The sequence below is a fragment of the Giraffa tippelskirchi genome, chromosome 5, assembly GCF_054371585.1.
Source record: "Giraffa tippelskirchi isolate mGirTip1 chromosome 5, T2T-mGirTip1v1.2.pri, whole genome shotgun sequence".
In the NCBI taxonomy this organism is placed as follows: domain Eukaryota; kingdom Metazoa; phylum Chordata; class Mammalia; order Artiodactyla; family Giraffidae; genus Giraffa; species Giraffa tippelskirchi.
In genome coordinates, this window is record NC_137279.1 from 106,547,452 (window position 1) to 106,555,288 (window position 7,837).

At 44.6% G+C, this 7,837-nt stretch overlaps 1 non-coding gene across 1 annotated transcript; it reads left to right on the forward strand.

Moving 5' to 3' along the window:
* Positions 1–3,404: 3,404 nt before the first annotated feature.
* TRNAQ-UUG (transfer RNA glutamine (anticodon UUG)) lies at positions 3,405–3,477 on the forward strand. The gene has a single exon. It is a non-coding gene; the product is annotated as a tRNA-Gln (tRNA).
* The last annotated feature ends 4,360 nt before the right edge of the window (positions 3,478–7,837 follow it).

The following is a 7,837-nucleotide window of genomic DNA, read 5'->3' on the forward strand; positions in this document are numbered from 1 at the left end:
ATTTTTATCCATGCTGTTGCATGTGTCAGAATTTTCTTTCTTTTTAAGGTTGAATAATACTGTGTTGTATACATAGACCACATTTCATTTATCCATTTATCTGTCAATGGACACTGACTGCTTCCACCTTTTGGCTATTGTGACTAACGTTGACATGAATATGAATGTACAAAAACCTCAAGACCCTGATTTTAATTCTTTTGGGCATATACCCAGAAGTAGAATTGCTGGATCATAAGATAATTCTATTTTAAAAAAATTTTTATTTCTTTTTTTTAAAAAATTAGTTTATTTATCTATTTTTAAACTTCACAATATTGTATTTGTTTTGCCATACATTGACATGAATCCACCATGGGTGTACATGTGTTCCCCTTTCAGAACCTCCCTCCCACCTCCCTCCCCATCCCATCCCTCCGGGTCATCCCGGTGCACCATCCCCAAGCACCCTGTATCATGCATCGAAACTGGACTGGCAATTCGTTTCACATATGATAATTTACATGCTTCAGTGCCATTCTCCCATATCATCCCACCCTCGCCCTCTCCCATAGAGTCCAAATTTTTGAGGAACTGCATTTCTGTGTTCCATGGCAGTTGCACCATTTCACATTTGCATCAACCGTATACAAGAGTTCTCTACATCCTTGTCAACACTTGTTGTTTTCTACTTTTTAAAATAATAGCCCTGACAATGGGTGAGAGGTGCTGCATCCATACTTCACTTTTAACCCTGGCTTTACCAGGGTTCTCTGAACAAGGACGGGGTTCAGAAGCCGATTTTCCAAATACTGCTCCAGGGGAGTGGACAGAGTCTTGACAGAGGAGCCTAAGCCCTACACCCAGACCTTTAATTCATTTACTCTTCAGAATTACCCTAATTATCAGTAATTTCATTTCACAGGTGGGTAAACAGGTCTGAATGATCAAGCAGTTTGCCTGAGGGCATATAGCTGAAAAACTGGAATTTGAACTGGGCCTCACAGGTGGTGCAGTGGTAAAGAATCTGCCTGCCAGTGCAGGAGACACAAGAGATATGGGTTTGATCTCTGGTTTGGGAAGATACCCTGAAAATCATGGCAGGCTACAGTCCATGGGGTTGCAAAGAGTCGGACAAGACTGAGCACTAGCACATACTTCACACCACGTAGGTATGTAAGAATTGTCATGTGTCAATATCGACACTGTACTCTCAGAGTCCAAGGTGAGAACACTCCCCCTCTGATTCTCTTGAAGCAATACAGCCCTGTGGTTCTGCTTAGCTGCTTTCCACCCCCACCCCCAGCTGTTCAGGGGCCTATTGGGCTGGATGAATAAGAAACAAAACAGGTTGCATGTATTATTTAACCAAGCTCCCCAGTGCACCTGTTGTGACATTTGGTGCTGTTTATAATTGTAATAAAATGTGTGGTCTCCAGCATTAGAGGATTTACAAGAATTTCCTTAAATTCCAAACCTCAGATTGAGGGAGGGGCAGGTGTCAGCCAGCTGGGGTTCTTTGAGTGGGACCTGCTTGCAGAGAAATACAATGCATTGGGCTTGCCTTTGCCTGACCTCTGTGCAAACAGCAGCAGTTTAAAGTCTTCTCCCCTTGCGGTGACTGGGTGTGGTCACTCAGCTACACCGTGTTCTGTACAGAGGGACTAAGCAGGAGGTAAGGTAGGATAGGCTGCCCCAGATCCCAGCTGGATAGAACTAGTTCCACCTGACCTATACTTGAAGAGTCAGTCAGCTTGTTCTACCTGAACGTCTTTGTCCTGGACACACATATCTTAACTGCACCCTGACGGATTACTGATCAATCAAGGCACAGCCTTAGTAGAAGCGGTGAGAACTTGCAAAGGTGAACACACTGTGCACTCTGACATTTGCCTCCCAGCAGCAGCTTAACACTGCTTGACTGTCCCCAGGGCTGTTAGCGCTGTCCACTTATTTCAGAAGTGACCATCATACTGTGACCAGGTCACAAAGGGGCCAGAGTTCAGCCCAGTGAGAGTGGTGCCCTCAAAGAAGACAGGGAGAAGGTCTAAGAGGAGCTTGCAAGCCCAGCTCTGAGGAGCAATGTGGAGTGAGAAGGAAACAGTGAGGGGAAGGTCTGGAGCCTTGACTGGAAGGAAGCCCACTGGAGGTCTTGAAGCCAAAGGATGCTTTCTTGGTAAGGTCCACAGCTGATTTGGTTTGGACAAAAATTGCACAGATATCACAACCCATGAGTTAGGAAATGAGATGAGGGAAATGCAAAATTCTGCTGGAGACATAGAGGAGCTTGTTGCGAGCTTCTATACAAGAGAAACAAGGGCGCAGAACACGTGGTGGGTTACAAAGGGAGGGACTGGCCACAGTTTCAATTTATCAATAAAATATCTATTAAAATCTACTTTGTACAGGGCTAATGGGAGTTTTTAATGTGAATGCAACCCTCAAGATGTATGCTTTTAAAAGATCACATCTTCATGTTCAGAGGCTATATGTGTACATTTGAATGGTTGAAAGCTCAGACCCTGGTCTCAGAGAGCTTGAGTTCAAGTCCAGCTTCACATGTACACTGTGAGTTTGTACGAGTGGCTTACTTCCTATAGTTCTCAGTTTTTAATCTGTAAAAAGGGGTACAGTGGTCCTCACTGTAGAGCACCAGACACACTTATATGCCACATTGCTTGGCCCAGGGTGAGCACTCAATAGAAGTTGGTGATTATTACTGGATTTCAAACTAGCATTAATAAAAAAGCAGAGTAGCACGTACTGTGTACAAGGCACTGGACTAAGTTATATGTATGGACTCATAATAGTTAATTCTTATGACTATTACCCAGGCAGCTATTATCCCTGTGTTACAACTGAGGAAGGGCAGACACGGCATCCCAGGTGGAGGGCTTGCCCTTCCATCCATCAGACCAAAGCCAGGTAAGCTGCTGGCAAATGGTGAAGCACATCCCTTTGAATTGGGTCTAGACTTACTGGAGGTAGTATAGTAAGATCCATCACTGAGAATTCATCACCCCTAGACTTGTTCAATGGGATGGAGTTGGATCTCTTTAACTCCAATGACTTCCTCCTTCTTGTCATCAGAACTGCACCAAGGTGCCTGAATCTCCCTAGACATGCTGTTTGCTGCATCCACAGTGGCTCCCAGCAGTGCCCAGCAGCCCTGAGGTTCTGTGGAATTAACGTGGAGGGAAAGGAGGTTGAGACAGGGACATGGAGTGAGAACAACCACTTCATGGAAGGATTAGCTAAGTGAATCAAAGAAATAAAGAAAAGGACACCCATCTTGTTCTAAATGCATTCTCACACAAACTCGGGTGTCTTCACGTTCAGCTCCTGTTCAGACCTAGCGACTCAGTAGGATCTTAGTCCGGAAAGGACTTAGGGACTGACTGGCCCAGCCACACTCTTTTACTGATGGTTCCCATGGTGTAATGGTTAGCACTCTGGACTTTGAATCCAGCGATCCGAGTTCAAATCTCGGTGGGACCTCTAGTTTTGGTGGCCAGCCAATTTTCTCTTGGTTTGCCTCAAATTGATAATGCACATCGGTTTCCAGGCATAACCTTCCCACTCAGGCATCCTTCTCCGGAGAAGCATCCTTCCTTAAGGGCTTCCCTGGTGGCTCAGAGGTTAAAGCGTCTGCCTCCAATGCGGGAGACCTGGGTTCGATCCCTGGGTCGGGAAGATCCCCTGGAGAAGGAAATGGCAAACCACTCCAGTATTCTTGCCAGGAGAATCCCATGGACGGAGGAGCCTGGTAGGCTACAGTCCACGGGGTCGCAAAGAGTCGGACACGACTGAGCGACTTCCCTTCCCTTCCCAGAAAGGCAAGTAACATGCCCGGAGTGACATTGCTAGCCGGTGACAAAATTCAGACTAAAACCTTGGTTTCCTCATTCCCGGTACGGTGTTATTTCCAGCCTCCTCATATGGCTCTCAAATTGCTCATTCTCCAGACCCCTCCCGTAAGATTTTGTCCCTGGTCCCAGAGCAGCAGGCCCTTTGGATAGCAGCTGGAACTTCAGGGAGAAGCAGGAGAGGGGGCCTGCCCTGTGGGTTTATTTCCTTCATTGCGGTGGGAGCAATCAGAATCAGGGCATTAGTGTGTCGAGTGTGCCTCAGTGCTGTCTAAACCAGCACTGAATACTAACCAGGGTGCTTAGATGGAGCTAAAAATAACTGGCTAATCACCACCAGGAAGAATTAACAAGGACTCAGAAGAAAGGAAAATGTCTCAATATTCCATCTCGCTCCAGCTGGGCTCCGGCTGGGGCCAGTCTCCTTCTGCTGCCACAGGGCAGGTAATTAGGCAGCACAAAACCTCCAACACTAATGGGCTCTGGGAGGGGGTCTGCCACAGCCGGCAGGAGGGTAAACGGAACAGGACTACTTGGCGTGAGGTAAATCAGAAAACAGTGAACACAGAAGAAATGCGATGCGACAGGAGACAGGTTTTGAAGGGTAAAACAGCCGTGGCATTTTATACCCCTTCTTCTTGGGAGAAAGTAAATCCTTAGTTAAAAGGGAAGCATCATTTTTTTCTGCTCTGTAAACCCTCTGACAGTCTTCCCTTCCCTAAAGTGCCTAGTTCTGAAAGCATCATTGAAGTCCATGCCCTGGGGACCGTGTTGAAATGAGGTCTTCCTGGCAGTTACCCTCTTTGGACAAGGACCAAGGTGGACCCACAGTAAACTGCACACTGGCTTGGAGCAGAGCATATGAATAAAACCATAAAAGGCAAGATTTAAAATGATTCCTTCAAATAACGTGAAAGAGTAGGAATGGGGAACATTTACTGCAGCTTGGAAGAAATCAGTTCAAGAGAAATAAAAAGAGAGGGGCAGGGTAGAGGGCAGGGTAATATTCAAAGAGCTTACTTTATCTGAAACATATAATGGATTTAAATAAATAAAAATTGATTTAAAAGATTCATGAATGACAGCTATACTATTAAAAAGCAACTGGCAGTGAGGAGCTGTTTGGGGGCACATCAGAGCCATTTGATTCAGTGTCATAGCCAGAGTCCTTACCGATGTTTCCCCCAGCCCGTGCGTGTGACAAGGGCAGATGCTGTGCCTGCTGGGTGTAAGAATAAGACACAGAGTGATATAAGGGAAGAATATGGATTAAACAAAAAAGGGAAAGTGGACTTTGAATGCAGAAGGTGGGGTCAGGTCCTGCCTCACCAATTTCTGACTGGATCATAGCTTAGCTTGATTTAGCTCGGCTCTCCAGGTCTTTCTTCTCTCATCTGCAGAGAACGATGATAGGAATATCAATTTCCCTGCAGGGAGAATCAAACCACCTAACACAAATGAAAACACTTCATCCATTCTAATGCTCAGTACAGATATTAATGACTTAGGCAATGAAAAGAGATAGATGTGAACTGGCCAGGTTTGGGCAATCATTCTGATGCACAGATCAAAGAAGCATTTAACTGCTCAGCGCCTGTACCCCCTTTCTTTCACAGTCCTCCTTGACTAGGTGGCTGTCAGCATCTGACTTTTTAAAAATAATTTTATTTATTTATTTTTGGCTGTGCTGGGTCTTTGTTGTTGCTCGGGCTTTTCTCTAGTTGCAGAGAGCGGGAGCTACTCTCTAGTTGCAGTGTGAAGGCTTCTTGTTGCAGTGGTTGCTCTTGCAGAGCACAGGCTCTAGGGTACATGGGCTTCAGCAGTTGTGGCTCCTGGGCTCTAGAGCACAGGCTCAGTAGCTGCGGTGCGTGGGCTTAGGTGCTCTGCGGCATGTGAGATCTTCCCAGATCAGGAATTGAATCCATGTCTGCTGCAATGGTAGATGGATTCTTTACCACTGAGCCATGAGGGAAGCCCAGCATTTGCCTTTTTCTGCTGTTTATTCTGGCCCTGGGGCTCCAGTGGCTAGGTGCACCACTGCCATGGCCTGGAGGAAGGGGGCTATTGCTGAGTTGTGAGTCAGCAGAGTTCTGGAAGTCTCTGAGTTACTTTCCCACAGTCTGAGAAAGGCCCCATCCTGTTGCCTGAGTCACACTGTCCTCCCCAGGGAGGAGAGAGTGACCACGATGGAGACAGAAAGGCTTTAGAGGACCCTGCCTGGAGCACGACGGAAGGGCAGACCTAGAATTTTTTTAAAAATCTACTCGTCTGAAGTTGTTCCAGCTCCAGACTAGTAGATTGGGCAGAGGGGAGGGGAGCAGGGAGGGCAGTCTTTATCTGACAATATTCAAAATTTCTAAAGAGTCTGATGGCACTGAAAGAGAAGAAGCAGAAATCAAAACACTAAAATGGCAGCTGTGTCACTTACTTGGTGTAGGATGCCATCAAATGATTGAATGACTCTGAGCTTCATCTGATAAAGAGCAAAAGGAGGACTTCCCGGGTGGTCCAGCCATTGGGAATCTGCCTGCCAGTGCAGGGGACACAGGTTCAATCTCTTGCACAGGAAGATTCCACATGCCACGGGGCAACTAGGCCCATGCGCCACAACTACTCAGCCCGTGTGCTACAACTACTGAAGCCTGTGTGCCCTAGAGCCCGTGCTCCGCAACAAGAGAAGGCACCATAATAGAAGCTTGAGCATGGCAACTAGAGAGTCGCCCCTGCTCCCCACAACTAGAGAAAGCCCATGCACAGCAATGAAGATCCAACTCAGCCAAAAATAAATACATAAAAATTAAGAAATTTTTACAGAGGAGCAAAAGGAAACTTGCCCTGTTGCCTCTCAGGACTGCTATGGGATTCACTGGAGGAAATTTATGGGAAAGAAAGTTATGAACTATATCATCATGTTCAAATGGGAACTTAATCCATTATTTCAGCTCCTGGGTAGATGATTATTAATAAAATAGATTGTGTTAGTGTAACATTTGTTGTTTTTTGGGTCGAAGTTATTAAGTATAAATTAGTATGTAAATGTGCCTTTTCTAGTGAAGTTATAGAGCAGTTCTACCACCTCCATCATTTTCTTAAGCTCCTTTGTGGTCAACTGCTCTTCCCACTCTGAGCCCTTGGCAATCATTGATTTGTTTTCTATTCCTATAGCTTTACTTATTCCATAATATCATATAAATTGAACAATACAGCATGAAGCCTTTTGAGTCTGGCTTCTTTCACCTAGCATAATGCATTGAGATTCATCAAAATTATTTCATATATTCATTAGTTCATTCCTTTTCATTGCTGAGTAAGTAGCATTTCATTGTATAGATATATCATGGCTCCTTTATCCATTTGGATTATTTCCATGAATAAACTACTATTAACATTTTCTTTGTAACAGGTTTTTTTATGTGAACATACATTTTTATTCCTCTTGGTCAAATACCTAGGAGTGAAACTGCTAGATCATATGGCAAGTGCTTGTCTAACTTTATAAAAAACTGACTGGTTTTTCAGCATCTGCAGAACTTGGCATTCAAGCATAACAGTTTAAAAAAACTTTAAAAAATAATCCAAAGCCTTCATGTGTCCAATTTAATTATCCAAATAGCTCTGTGAGAAAGGGCAGGTAAAATATTATTGCCCTTCTGTAATAGATGGGGATGTGAGGCTTAAAAAGGAAAAATGATTGGTTAAAGCTTACTGTAGAGGAGGCTGCTATGTCCCCAGTATATATCTTCTCCCCTTCTTCCTTGTAGTCGAGACTCTTCGTTCCTGCTGAGTTTTGACTGAGCACATGGTACCCATCAAGAAACTACATTTTCTTTGGAAAGAGATCCCATGCTTTTGGATTAGAAGAATTATTACTGCTAAAATGACCATAGTACCCAAAGCAATCTGCAGATTTAATGCAATTCCTATCAAATTACCCGTGACATTTTCTTTTGCAGAACTAGAATAAATAATCCTAACATTCATATGGAACCATA